The 15,151-nt window shown below is 43.8% G+C and overlaps 1 protein-coding gene across 4 annotated transcripts in view; it reads right to left on the bottom strand.

Moving 5' to 3' along the window:
- The window catches only part of mid2 (midline 2), a 124,806-nt gene that overhangs the window by 65,155 nt on the left and 44,500 nt on the right, over positions 1-15,151 (bottom strand). The window lies entirely within an intron of this gene.

Here is a 15,151-nt window from a genome sequence, read left to right as displayed (position 1 = left end):
CAAAATCTTTGGGCCTCGCTCAGAGCTTTTAGTGAAGCAGATGAAACAAATGAATAAAAACAAAAACAGGGATATCAATGATGACTCATTACCCATTAGTCTATCATTAGAGGCAGGGCAAGATAAATAAGTAGACACATTCAGAATGTCCATTATCAATTTATTGTCCTTTGTGCTCTTTCTTCTGTCATTATTAATACACCTTTTAAACACATGCAGCTGCACAATGACAAAGAGAAAAGCCATTTAAGCCCTGTCCCTCTCCTCAGACTCCACTGTGGGGATGTGGACAAGCAGCCTTAAGAAAACATTGACTGCTGTCTGGTACAGGACACACTCGTCATTGTGTAAATGACTCAGACAGGAACACATGTAGGTAACACCTCGTAACAGAGAACAGCGACACTGTAGTTCGATTTGAATAGTCGAAGTCCTGTCAATAGGGACCAGACGGGGACCTGCATTAGATTCATGAAGTAGCATGCAGTCAATTAAATGTCCGATATCTGCTAAGGTTTGATAAGAGACTGATTGATTAATAGCATTTGAGCAGTTCTCCGACTATAGTGTGGAGGTCAAAAGTTTAAACATCATTAAGCATGGCAATAAATTGCTGTCCACAAATTCATTCATAAGCTGTAAATATATAAATAGCTAAAGAGTTGTCTGTGAATAAAAAAACAATTTCCAAAATGTTAATCTTTATCAGTTCCAATTCAAGTGCGTACATAGCAGATTCGTTTGTGTTTAGAGGGATTTTTTATGTTTCAATTAGATTGGATAAATGTGGCAGCAGAACTGAATTCCTGTAGCTGTCCAAGAATGGCCCAAAATAGAAAACACCAATGTCACTGTTTCTGTCATTCCATGATCTTGCAAACATTGAATCAATAAAAGAGGCCGGGACCTGTTGCACGGTCCCATGGGTGTGTGATCGCATGTGTACAAGTTCACAGCGTTGACGCAAGCAATCGTCTGGAGAAAAGACATTTGTGGAACAAAGATGATTATCCTTGTATAAACAATCCTCTTGTAAAAAACAAATTGCTCCCGACTGAATTGCACTCGCACGGCAGCCGAGTCAACGTGGGATCTTAACGCTGGACACTGCGTGATGCCGGGATGAAGGGGGCAACAGTCAAAACAAATGACCACACCTAGACCTCTGAACCAACAACACAAGGGTATTGTGCTGCAGTTATTTTTACTTTTGTATGTACCTTTGTATTTACTTTGACTCATTTTCACATGTCAGAGTATTTACAATTTTTTGTTGAAAATCCCATTTGCAAAAGATGTAGGTTATATATATTTTTGTATAATGATGAATTTCATTATTACTCACTATCTCAGGACAGTGATAGGTAGTAGACCCCTCAGGCAAAGTGAACATATAATCTAATCTAATCTAATCTAATTTAATTTAATTTAATCTAATTCAGGCAAAACAAATCCACAATAGCATATTCTCCTTTTCAGACATGGAAAAGTTGAAAATACAGGACATGTAATGAGATCAAACTGACCGGACACAAACAATAAATTCCTCCCATAAGTCTTTCACTTCAAAGATACAAAGCACGTGCTGAGGTACAACAAGAGCCAGATGTTCAACATCTATCAAGAAACGTGTTCCCTATAGAGCAGAATCTAAAGGGGGCTTCCAGGAAAGTGCCATGTTTCGGTGATTTTAAAGGTGAGATTTAAAAAAGGTGTTAACAATAACCACACAGAACATGCATCCATCTCTAACTCTCACAAACACACTGACACAGGGCCAGCTAATGACACTAACAAAATTCATCAACAGTGTAACAACCTACAGTCAATCATCACCTTTCATTATCATCAGACTGACGGTGGATCCACCGCCCCTCACTCCCCCTGACCCCCGGCCAACCCCTCCGCCCGCACTCCCACTAGTCTGTCTGCCCTGAGTGTACCAGGAATCTATCCAGCTCACTGGAGGCTGTCAATCACAGACTTATCACAGTGAAGGAAGAGGAGCAGAAATCCACAGAGTAAGATGACTGCAAACTACAGCCGCAGCGTGTTCGCTGGTCTTCCTCGAAGTTCAGGAAAAACAAGGCTGTGTGCAAAATTGAGGATTTAGTCGAAAGCTGCTATTGAACTCAAACAAACCGATCAACATATAAATGATGTCATTGCATTGTATTATGCCTAACAACAATAGATTGTATACAAAAATGGACTTAGACCAAGGGTGGGGGAAGTGAATTCAGGTGCCTGGAACCTGTATTCTCCCAAATGACCAGCAGAGGGCGACTTCACAGGATGCAAAAATCTGTCAATTTCTATAAAAGCCAATTGAGAAGATTAACATCAGAAAACATTTTCCTGAGGAGATTATGGTCTCAATCGCAAATTTCAAGTCTTCTTCAATGCAGCATGATGTTCATTTTTTAAAATCATGGTCCCATAGTCACGACGATAAAACACTGTATGCTTTGGGGCATGGATACAGCGTGATTGACAGCCAGTACAGTACCATCCAATGGGTGCAGGTTGCATGTGTCAGGCCCACCCCCTGCTCCTCCAAATATGGCTACTTCTGTTTTTTCATAAAAACAAGATGACGCTGGGCAGAACACAAACCTCAAGGTTTCAAACAGCCAGTTCACAAACCAATGGGTGATGTCACGGTGGTTTACCACTTGCAAAAAAATCCCATTTGCCAAAATTTTTTCTTGTTGAGAAAGCTGAAATAAAGCAGTGCTGGATAACTCATGACATGACGGTGATAAGATAAAATGTTTCAGTTGAACAGTTGTTGTTCCGACCCCAGTGTGCTCTGGTACAATAGCTGTTCGCTATAGGGGTCTGTGAGAGGCCAGCTGCATTCATGGCAGCCATCAGGTTGATTCTTCATAGTTGTTTGGGACTAAACAGAGACAGACGCTATTCAACTGACAATCCCAGACGGCAGTCTGTGACCTCGACGTGCTGTGGATCTGTTGTTATGCAGCGTGCATTCCAGAAATGACTCCAAACAGGCTAAAGGTTAAAGAGGGCACTAACAAATTAAAGGATATCTTCATGTGAAAACAGCAACATATCACTAATTTAAAATGACGCCAGGAAGAAATCGGAGAAAACTAAGCCTGAAATTTTTATGGAGCGGAGACGATGTCAAAACTTGGAACTAGACGGCGGTTTGATTTTTCCCTGAGCCTCGCACTCAGTCTCCCCGAGGAAGAGGAGCTTTCATTCATTACTTTATGAGGTAACCACATCCCACACCTGGAGTCGACGCGTGTCTCTTCACAGAGAATGGCCGGCCTGTTTGTGAAACTGTGGCAAATCCCAGACCTACACACATTTTTTGGCGTGGCCCAGGTTCTAATCAAGGGGTGCACACATTAAAATGACCAATAAAAAACGCCCCAGTGTGGCACTGCTGCATGAATACTTTCATTAGTGACCGTGTGAGCAAACTCTCAAGACCTGGACCTAAACATGGCATTTACCCTAATCACCTTAGCGGAGCATTTAAACTAAAAAGAAATGGGGACATTGTTTGAGTGCATTCGGTGGAATTCAGCTGCATAATCGGATTTAAATGCTGACATTTCGCAAGGGCCGTGCGTTTTAGCAGTTGGGGTTAAATGTACCCACAAGCGTGAGACACTTCAACGAGCAGGCACTGCTGAGTTTAGGCAGAGATCACGGAACCTCAGTTGTTCACATGGTTTTGGGGGGGGGGAAAGGGAAATTGAAACAGATCCCCAAAATCAAAAACCCTGCAGCTGACCAGAACACACCTAAAACTGTGTGATTATATAAGTGGGATCGAGCGGCGCATTAAACTTGTTGTGTTATATATTTCCATGTGGTCCTCGACGGGAGAAGTGCATCTCAATGCGGCTGCTTCGTGGGATAAAAAGGAATGTTTTATCATGTGAGAAACTGCTCCGGGTTCCTTTCGCCAGCCCCTTTATTGTTGCTGCCCTTCCTCTTTTTCTTCCTCTACTCTGACTTGTCTTCCTGCCGCCACTTTCCCAGTCTTTCCTCCGTCTCCCTGTTTTTTCAAGCCTCTCTCTCTCTCTCTCTCTGCAGAGAGACCTCAGAGCGGGCTGGTCTCACCGAACATGTGATTCCTATTCATAGAATGTAAACAGTAATGCAGCCAAGCTGGTGTTTCCATTTCACATTCAGTGCAGTTGAGCTGGCCGGCTTAAGCTTAACCCGCTCACTGCTACACCGGACACGGCTCCTGTTACAAAAGCAATTTCAAAATAAATCTCGGGGAGCGTGTTGCATTTTGACACATCTCACGGTATTATGTTGCTTTTACATCTCATATCACTTTGGTGTTTTTAAAAATAAAATGTGTTCAATAATGAGTGCACATCTGCAAACAGTGCACTCCATATGGATTCTGCAATGTATTCATGTCTCTGAACGCTGACACAGAGGGGGGAGGTGGGCGTATGTGCACTGCTAGAATCTTATCCGTACGTGGACCAGCATATGTTTCTGCCCACATATATTTAAATGGGATTTTGAGTGCTGACACTATGCCCCAGTTCTACAGTGTATAAAAATGAACTTCGCTGGTGAATTTGGAATAATGCATTCACTCGTACATACCTCATTTTAAAAAAGGCCTTAGCATGTGCAGTGCCATGCTCGGTCACATGACCAGTGTGAGTTTTGTCTGTATACAGCAGGTTTCAAACGCAGGACTGTCAGATCTATATGCCCCCACAGACTCGTCCCTGTGCCTGCCGCAGTCTGCAGCTGTGTCTCTCGGTTGCACACACCCACACTCCCTTTCAAAGGCCACGTTTGTTTCTTATTTCCTTTTTCGCTGCCTCTCAGCGCGGCTGATGAGGGCTCTGATGCAAGTGACAGAAAATGAAATAGACAACCAACTCATGTCGAGCACAAGGCCCGAGCCAGATTCGCTAATAGGCTTAATACATTTTATACATGAAAGCAAAATGAGATGAGATTCTCACAGAGTTGTGACAGGGAGCAGAACACGCCCCCTCTTCTTTACCATCCACTTAATACTTGCCCCTGTTTCGGCTCGGCAGCCAGTGGGTTACAGCGTTAATGATGTCAGACGTCGTCTCTTCGGCTCTGCGAGGCTCTTCTGCTGCAGCCGAGAGGCTTATCAGGCCTCAGCACAACACTGCGTGGCAACCATGCCCCTGCCTCACTTCACGCCGATTCAATTATTCACGTGCATTTGCCCAGGTGAGAGCAAATCCAGGATCAGAAGTTGGCAGAACGGCTTATTAGATATTTAGGCCGAGCATGCTCGAGCGACAAAAGTGTATAAAAAAAAAAAAAAAAAAGGAGAAGGAGAACAGAGGTGGCTCGTGTCTAGGTTGTAAACTGCTGACCTCTCAGGCTGGTCACAGACTTCGGTCAAGCAGACGGTACCATGTAATTCCTCTCTTCAATAGTTTATTTTCTGTAGCACACTTGGATACAACAGTAGATTTTTTTTCTAAACTCACTCTCTGTCTCAATCCCCACCTTTTTTTTTATTCCGTCTCGCCCACTTTACTGCATTCAGTTTAAAAGTGATGCATTCTCCACTTGGTTCGTGTCCATCATCCTCCATTCGGCTGCTCAATCGTATCAAGACTACCACGTTTTCTGTCAAACACATATTGACATTGTCAAAGCCACCTCATGTTGAACATTACCCAAGAGCTACACCATTGGCTTATTTTCTAGGACAAAGCTCACCAGAACTCTGCAATGACTATTATTTTGCACAAAAAAAACAAAAAAAACTGATTCTCCTACAAGCAGGGATAAAACTAAATTTACATGAAATAAGATGCACACACTATAGAAAACAAATAATCTACCGTCCTTCCTCACAGAAAACAAACTTGGACTCGTTGACGGTTGACGCCAATTCATCTTAAATTTTTTTTTCCATCTTCAATTTCCATCTGAATGTTTGTATACATGTGCCAAGTTAATGGCCTACCTTATATTGAAATGTTCTATAAATATGCAAATTGACCCCGCATAGTGTGAAAAAGCAATCTACGCAACACATAAACAGCGCTTTCAGCTTCCGAAAAGAGGATCTTTTCAGTGGGAAATTGCATCCCCCCCCACACACGCACACACACACACACACCTATATCAGACCGAAAAGACTGTCAAGAAAACAATAGATTGACGATATTTTCCTGAAAAGTTTTCCCATTGCAAAAAACAAAAACACTTTTGAAACCTTTAAAGACAAAGAGTCAAAGAGCGAATGACTTGGTGGCGAATGTGCGTGTCCCACTCTTGCAGCTGGGGTTCAATCTCCCAAACTGTCAAGTGCAGCGTGCCAGTCGAGGGAAACACCTTTACACATCTGATGAAAGAGACATTACAGACCAGAGACTTGTTGGAGTTGTCTCGGCTGAATGATCGGCAAACCCGTGACACAGTCGGAGCAGCTGACTTTGATTTGGGGATTGCTCAAAATGAAATCAATTATTTAATATTCCAAAATCCTGGATGGACTTTGAAGTCTCGTCGTCCCGCCACACCTCACGCTGCTTGTTGTAGGACCACGTGAGTCCACACACACATTCATCCAGACGCAAAGCGACGTTTCTCATCACCGTCAAAATGACACCGAACTGCGCCTGAGCTGTCCAGCGGTGAGAGGAGGCCGCTTGGCCAAAAGCTATTTAAAAGCAGCTCTGAGTACAGCACTCACGTCGGGTCAGAGTCTGCAACACAATACATGCAGGGACGGCCACTTGCTACTTCGACCGTAGTAGATGGTGGCATTAATAAAGCAGGAGGTGTTACTAGGATGTTCAGTTATTCATGCTGACCCGGTGTCAGGAAGAGAGAGAGAGAGAGGGATAAAAAATACAAAGGTAAACTAAAGGAGATGGAAAAACATTGAGGTCAAGAGGAATCAGCTCAAAAATAGATCGTACACCAGGAGAGAAAAACAAAAAAAAGAAGGCAATAAAGAGAGGGAGCGAGAGTGGGGGGGTTGAGGAGAGGTCGGAGTCTGCCATTGGTGTGACCCCGGGGAGGGGGTTCCTGTCCTCTATCTCGCTCGCTCGCTCTACAAAGTCGGAGCCTTCTATTTATACAGGCGCTGTAATGTTTGGCATTTCCTTCGAGGGGGGAGAGCATGAGCCATTGTTTTTCTTGGCTGCTGTTCGATTGGCTCCGCAGGGCTCCGCAGGGCTCCGCAGGGCTCCGCGCGTCGAAAATGTCAGCAGCTTTACAGCTCCATTTGTTCGATCGGCTCCATGTGATCACTGACAAAAGAATCATAGGTCCAACTATCATACGACAGAGGGAGTTGTTTTTTTTGTGAAAAATTGATATTGAGACTAAGTGAAGGTTGCCGAAAGTGTCTGGGAGAGAGGACTGCAGCACAGCACAACTGTCCTGACCTGAGCTCGCTGATGGCAGCTGCGATGATGTCGCAATGATACGCAACACATGCCGCAGACAAACACAATCATTCAGCAGAACTGAGCAGTCACTCTCAACTCAAGGAGCAGACGACTTCCCTGACGGGGAAGGGAAACACAGGCAATGTCATGTAACAGTGGCATTTGTTTTTTTCTATAGGCACAAAATAAAATGTCCTTCCAAAGATGAGTGAAGAAAAAAAAAGTTAAAATTGAAATGGTCCTATTAACAAATATAAATAATACATACAATTATATAAAAAAAAATTGTAGGAGAATCTTTGCCTCTAAAATTTGAATGTGAAAGATTTAAGAGCTGCATTTGTCTGGGCCGAGACGCTGTGAGAATGGACACGCTCCCCAAGACACGCCCCTCGCCTCACGCAGCCCTACAATTGAAGCTGACACAAATCAATAGGCTGTTTGTTAAACAATAGCTGTCCAACATAGCATTTTTAAAAATAGCCGATCCCCGGGGGGGGGGGGGGACGACACAAAACCAAAGAGAATAATTGTGAAGGTTAACAATGCCTGCTGTTAAATCAATATTGAACTGAACCGGCGGCCCGGAGACCGAAAGGCTGGAGGCATGTTCACTAGAACTGCTACATACAAATTTTTAGGAATTAGACATGTTACAATATAACATATTGTAACAGCTGGCACTGACATATGATCCATGTTTAGCAGAGGGGGATATCAGAGATATTCAATGTAACTCCCCATCAACTATCCAAGAGAGGAGAAGAACTGCTTCCGCAGAGGTGTTCCTTAAAATACCTGCTGAGCAGATGAGTGTGTATGATAAAGAGTGTGTATGTGAGCGCGTGAGTCAGTCGAGGAATAAACCTTCTTCTTCTTTTCTCTCTCCTCATGACTTTTTGTCTTTACTCTCTGCTCTGTGAAGCTATTAACACCTCCCGAGAATCCTACGAACATCACTGAAGCACTCACACTTCCTCCTGTTTACACCTACTCTCTCCATCGGTCTCTTTACACTTGTATCTCTGACTCTGCCTCCATTTTCCTTTGCCCAATCCGTCTATTTTTTTTTATCTCAACTGCATCCTGGAACTGTGCTGGCATTAGTATGGCAAGGAGAGACGCTCATAACAGAGGCCTTTTAATGAAGAGATTGTTGGATACTAACAGGCTTCTGCTGCGCAGTTATTAGAAATCTCCGTGAAGACAAAGTTAAAGCTATGCATTTTGTAAAATCGCACATCACATCCTCTGATAATCCGTTAAGCGCTAAAAATCGATAACCACCGCGAACCTGAAAACAACTACAACACCACGCCTCACGTGTCAAGATGTTTTAACGCCACGTGACGGTGTTCGCCCACTGGGTCGCGCTACTCCCAGCACCACTCCCTGGGCAGAGCTCCACACCTCCACAAACCTCCACGTCTGCCGCATCCCGGAGAGAGGAGGTGTGGTGCACTCTACCCAACAGGGAGGCTTCTGGGGCGGGCAGCATGACGCCAGACCTGGGCCTGATCCCACAATCCTGGTGCCATCAGCTGAGATCATGGGAAACACGTGTGTGTGTGTGTGTGTGTGTCTGTGGGAGTATACACAGGCAGCTGGCTGTTAACTGGCGGGGTGGGAGGTTGGCTGCCCCCTCAGCTCGGCTCAGCTCGGCTCAGCTGCTGCTGTTGGTTCTGGGGAGAGGTGGAGAAAACCCACTTTTCACTTCCTGTCTTGGTGGATTCTCGGGATTTAGACTCAAGTGGTTTGAGTTTTTGTGTTTCGCACGCTTCAGATGTAGTGGACAAGCCAAGGCAACGGTCACACCTGCGGCTCACAGTCAGTTCTGTCCAAAACTATAAACCACAAATGACTTTAACTGCAATTAGACATTTGGTTATTTAGGTTCAAGCTGTCAAATTGGATCACCAGTCACAGCTTTGAGCGTAAGAATTTTTGGCAGCCAGGAAGTCAAAATAAATCTCTATATTTACATGAAGCTTTTTATTGAAGCTTGAGTTTTAAATATTTAAAATTCTTTTGATACATCTCAATAGTTTTCTCACCTCCAATATCATTTGTCTCTGCTTTCAAGGCTGCTCTATTTTTTATTTTTTATTTCCTTAAGCACTGGAACCAAATAACCGAAAAAAAAGATGCTAATTCATTGTAAATGTCAACATTAATTTCATATTATATTGATTTCCTTATTGAACTGCTTTCTGTAATTTAACGGAAGCTCACACATCGCGGCACCTGACTACAATCATTCAGCTTCACCTGAGTTCAAATTCCTCACCTCCCAATACAAACTGAAACTAATGGAGTTAATGGTTCAGAGTTTGAATCAAGATATCTTCGAAAATTCTTGGCGAGTGGCCGCTTTAAAAAAATGAGATTATTCCTGTGGCCAATGTATCAGACCAATAAGGTTCAATCTGGAGAGCTCTCTGGCTAATTAGGTTTCAAATGGCGCAATTCTCCAGCCAATAGACTTGAGCTGCAGCGGGGGCAACGGCAGACTATTAGACTTTAGCCTCATGGGGTTCCAGGTCAAACTGATGCTGTGTAATGTTAATCGAACTCTCTGGACATTCAGTCTTTGCCCCTGCGGAGTGCAGCCAACAAATCTTTAATGAGGTGAAAAACAAGTACCTGCTGCTCGTAACAGATCCTCCGATGCTTGTAATCAGTCGTGCAAATGATCCACAAAATCATTTATTTACTCGACTGGAACTGGAGTGTGTGATCTGTCATCCGAGTGTACAACACTTACATCAGACTGCCGTTCGTGTCAACTGGAAAGGTTTACACGTCTGTTCGATGACACTTGAGAGGAGACAGTAAGACGGAAACAAGACACAGGCCCCGGCAGCAGATGGAGAGATGAAACGCCACAAGTGCAATAGGTTATGGTCATACTTGTCCTCCTGTTTTTGCGTGTCTCAGATCAGTGGTTTTCCAAACTCTGTTCGTCATTTTGGTCACTGAGTTGTAGAATCTGGAACATCTGGGATCTGGAGCCTCAAACTGCAGCTCACTGGCGTTTCTTTTTCAGACTGAACCAAAACATGTTCTCTGCCTCCACCACTTTGTCACCCGATCCACCCCTGGCCTCCACACGCGTAGAAATATAACCTAATAAGCAATGGTTCATAACATGCGATCCTTTCCTGGCACTCCACGTTAAAAGTAGACGGCATAGACCTGATGTATAAATATGTTTTGGATTAGTAAACAACCTGAGGTCTTCATCCTCTTAGTGGTCCAAAGGGGTACAGTACTGAAGTGAGCCTGTTCATTGCTGGTCGCAGGTTTCCTAAAAAAGAAAAGAAAAAGGCCCACTCCATTTTTGTTCCCAGGAATACATAAGGCTTAGTCGCCACCCAGACGTCAGCCACGATCATGCCAGCTCCGTCTTTGCTCTAAGATTTTCAATTGAGAGGAGCAGCTGGAAGCTGGGCCAATCAGCAAACTATGGGAAGTGGATTAGATGATGCCAGGAACGCTTACAGAATTTGATCTGCAGCTCTGACTGGTTAAATACTGATGAAACTGAATGCAAAGCAATTGAGGAGTATGATGCATTTTGCTGAAGCAATTGTCTATTGATCTTTGCCAAACCACGGCGAGCGAACAGAATCTCATGCTGGCTTCAGGGGGTTTGGTACGCAAGCCTTGAAATCTTAATATGAAACATACAGCCAGATAGTTTTTCTTCAGCATCCTCCCCAATATATATTTATTCCTCATTTCTGTGTGCTCTTCTGATTAACATTTGCATTCCATGCCAGCTGACCAGCTGGGTTCTGCTCAGTCCAAGTCTCAGACGAAGCCCAATCAGCAGCAAGGCCTGCTGTATGTCTCGCCCTGCCGCAGACAGATGTTTTCCGCCAAACCGGCATAAGCGTAATATCACATTAATATTGTTTTTGGCCACAAGGAGGAAGTTGAGCAATGTGATGCTACACACATGGGTACTGATCTGCATGCAGTGAGAATGTATCTGGGAGACCTAGGCTGTGCCTCTCTTGGCAGGGACCTTCCTTGCACTCGGTGCAACGGAGAGATCAAAGGCGTCTGGAGACAAAAACAGGAGGCAATCTGTCACACACCATACATTCAGCCGTGCTACGTCTGCCTCCACTCCCACATCCAGTCCCCTGATACGTCCCGTATCACACAGAAAAAAAAACTTCCTAAACCACTTCCAGCACGACTTGGCAAACTGCTACTTCCATTCAATTTCTGTACATTCCATCACTAATCATGACCTCTTTCATATACATATTTTACGCATAATGTCCCACACACTATAGTCCCGGCTATACGAGTGTATTACTGCTCATTACGGCGCACTGCGGTGTAAATGTATCTGATCTTTTATTAAAGTACATATTAAGTTATTTACTTATGCCCTTTGGGGGGTAATTTTCAATTCTTTAATATATATATAATAACATGGCAGGTTGGGCTGGTTGTTTTGACACGTCCCATTAAACACATGCTACAAGCCATACCTTCGTCTTTGCTGTGTGTATTGTCATCAATATGTAGACTGTTATAGATGCCTGTGGTTTCTATGCACCTTTCATACTTTGATATCAAAGATGTTCCAATACCGATACTAGTGTTGGAAATGCCTCCGATACTGCTGAAAATGCCAGGTTGTGCATCAGCGAATACGCACATGTACCGGTCCGATACCAGGCCTTTAAAGTATATTAGTTTCACCAAGACAAAAGTTGCGGTGTACTGTACACCGGCAAGTGCTGTTTATAGAGCAACGAAGAGCAACCGTATTGTCGTTTTGTACTGTTACTGTGAAATACTGTGTATTACTAGTACTAATGTATTTCATTTTTCTTAACTGTGGCTGCACGTTAACAGTTTTTTTTAAATCGAAATAAATCTAGGTATAGATAACAATCTATACCTAGATTTATTTCGATTTAAAGTTGCTGTTACTGTTTAAAAACTTTAAAGGTCTTTAAAGGCACTTTAACAGCCACTTAAAGTTAGCAATTGTTGTTTATTGCCAGATGTATTTATTTGTGTTCTTTTTCAGTTGAACTGGTTTCGGATCGGTACTCGGTGAGGTCCAGGTAACGGAATCGGTATCGGGAATAGATAAAATGGTATCGGAACATCTCTATTTGATATGTAGATACATTTAGAAAAAAAAGCTCATGTGTATTGGCATCTGCTCTACACAACTACCAACACCAAGACACTGATTATGCTTCAATGCTCTCAACACTTCACTTTTGTCACCACCATAAAAGCCTGTCCTCTTGAATATTATTGCCATTATAAAAATAAAAATAAAACGAAATGCATTTAATCCTACCACCATAACACAAACACTAAAACCTTAACAGTATATTTAAACAATCGTCTCCCTCCACTAATTCAGACCCAACATTTCCCAATACGGACCGGGTTCCTCAGCCCACTTACTCTCCACATGTGCATAAACAATATGGCAGACGGAAAATCAAACTCAGGAGCATGTGGTTTATTAGAGGGGCAGTTTTTTTTTTTTGCTTGCTGTTGAACTGTTGAGTAGAATAAGTGGAATTGCTGTGGTGTGGATTTGTTGCAGAAAGCTGAAACACTGTGACGAATGGTCAGGCTGGAAGCAGAGGGCAGGGGTTTTAAAACATCGGGGGTGCAGATTCATGACTTCTCTTGGTATGTGCCTGGGCTGCATGAAACTGACCACCTCAATACACACACACACACACACACACACACACACACACACACACACACACACACACACACACACACACACACACACACACACACACACACACACACACACACACACACACACACACACACACACACACACACACTATGGTCTTTGGCGGTCCCCCCTTTCATCAATTGATGTTATGGGATAAAAAAGTATATCAATGGCAGCAGCACCAACTTTAGATCGTCGAGGTTGTCTGTTTTAAAGTTTCATCAAGGCAACTGGAAGAATTTCAAGAACTTTCAGTGCCACTAGGAATTAAATGTACGACTTATTTCACCTCCTAAATGAAAATAAAAGAAATTCCACAAAGATTACAGGTCTGCCTGACTGGGCTTACGTCTAAGCTGCTGAACTTTCGACTTTGTTTTCTAATGTTTTCAAGGACTTTTGAGGACTTGAAGAAAAGGTGTGGAAAACAATATAATTTATGATCTGATAAGTACTTCCAGGCACCTTGATAAATCAGATTAATGTCACAAGTCACTTCATGACAAAATGGCCGAAAGTAATCGTAGATATTTCTGAAGACTTTTAATAGAGCGAGTGCCTTTCAAATCTGGACCCAGATGCCGCCCTGTATCTGGACCTGGATCAATGGCAGATAAATCATTGAGATTATTTATGCATTTGTCTTCATATTTGAACTGGTAAAGCAAATTTGACACCAACAACATCAGGTTTTTCGTTGCACCCACCAATACGTTGTGTCCGCACACACACTGGTACAAACTCTATACGAGCTGTACAAAAAGGGGATGCTGACTCTGCCCATTCCCTCACCTCTACAATTTATCCATGTAAGAAATACAAAGACAACAGCAAACAAAGCAGCTCGTCTTCCTGCGTGGATGTCACCATTTTCTATTGAATCGTAGTGTTCGCGCTAATACATACTAGATGTCGATCTACTCTGCATGTACCGAAAGCAACTGGTCCGCAGCTCTCCGCGTCTGCGGTGGAATATAACTGAGGCCTTTCACCGTACATCATTGGACAATGAACGTGTCTTTCGAGCCAGCGCTTTCTCTTAATCCCCTTGTTGTCCTCGGTGAATGAAAAGAACTTCATGCACAAGAGGGTCAAACAAAATAGGTTAATAGCAGGTACAGCAGACACCCAAAACAGTAAGCATTGAAATATGCCTCGGAGCGCCGGGTACCGCAGCCACCAGTCCTCAGAAGGGGAAACGAGAGAGAGAGAGAGAGAGAGAGAGAGACTGAGAGTCGGATGGAGGGAGTGAGGAGAGAGACGTTGGATTGATGCCGGGATAAACCAAGAGAGAGAAATACATGAGACTGAGAGGGAAGGAGGGAGGATGAGAGAGGGAGAGATAGAAGACAGTCAGGGGAGACAACGTATGGCTTTTGATGGTGTAAGTGGCAGCCTGGAGCAGTGACTTGGTTCTTGCCTCGAGCATACACGAGTGTGCTGATGTGTCTGATGAGCCATGCTGTGTAATGGTATGGGACAGAGCAGCTCCGGGTAAACCACCGCTACTGTGCACTTACATGCACAGTCTGTGCTCTGAGTCCACCGTGTCGCGTCTTCCATTAGCCCGAGCGGCTGGCACGGGCAGAGAGAGGCGCAGCGTCGCAGGGTGTATCAATCTGGAAACGGGACTTAAGATTCAGCACAAGAACAATTGATCAAAGAAAACAGTTAGAGCCACATAAAAAAAAGCAGCACGCCGCTCGAGATTGTACTCAAGCCCGGCAGACACTAATGTCATTGCATACGTGTCTGTCTTCCCTGTCAAAGCCACGCTAGCCTCCAGCATACACAGGTATCCAAACCAGCCAGACAACAAAACACGCTCCGTCAGACTGTCAGCTGAGCTCAGCGGGATCATCAGAACTCGGCTCGAGTTCAGCGTTTGGCAATGCGGCACAGCACGAGATGAATTATGTGTGGCGCGACGCGTCAACCCTCTCCTGACAACTTTGTGCATTTCATCACAATTTGACAGGGTATTAATTCTGGGGCGCGGGCT

The sequence above is a fragment of the Scophthalmus maximus genome, chromosome 9 (assembly GCF_022379125.1).
Source record: "Scophthalmus maximus strain ysfricsl-2021 chromosome 9, ASM2237912v1, whole genome shotgun sequence".
In the NCBI taxonomy this organism is placed as follows: domain Eukaryota; kingdom Metazoa; phylum Chordata; class Actinopteri; order Pleuronectiformes; family Scophthalmidae; genus Scophthalmus; species Scophthalmus maximus.
This window is presented reverse-complemented; position numbering and strand designations above follow the sequence as displayed.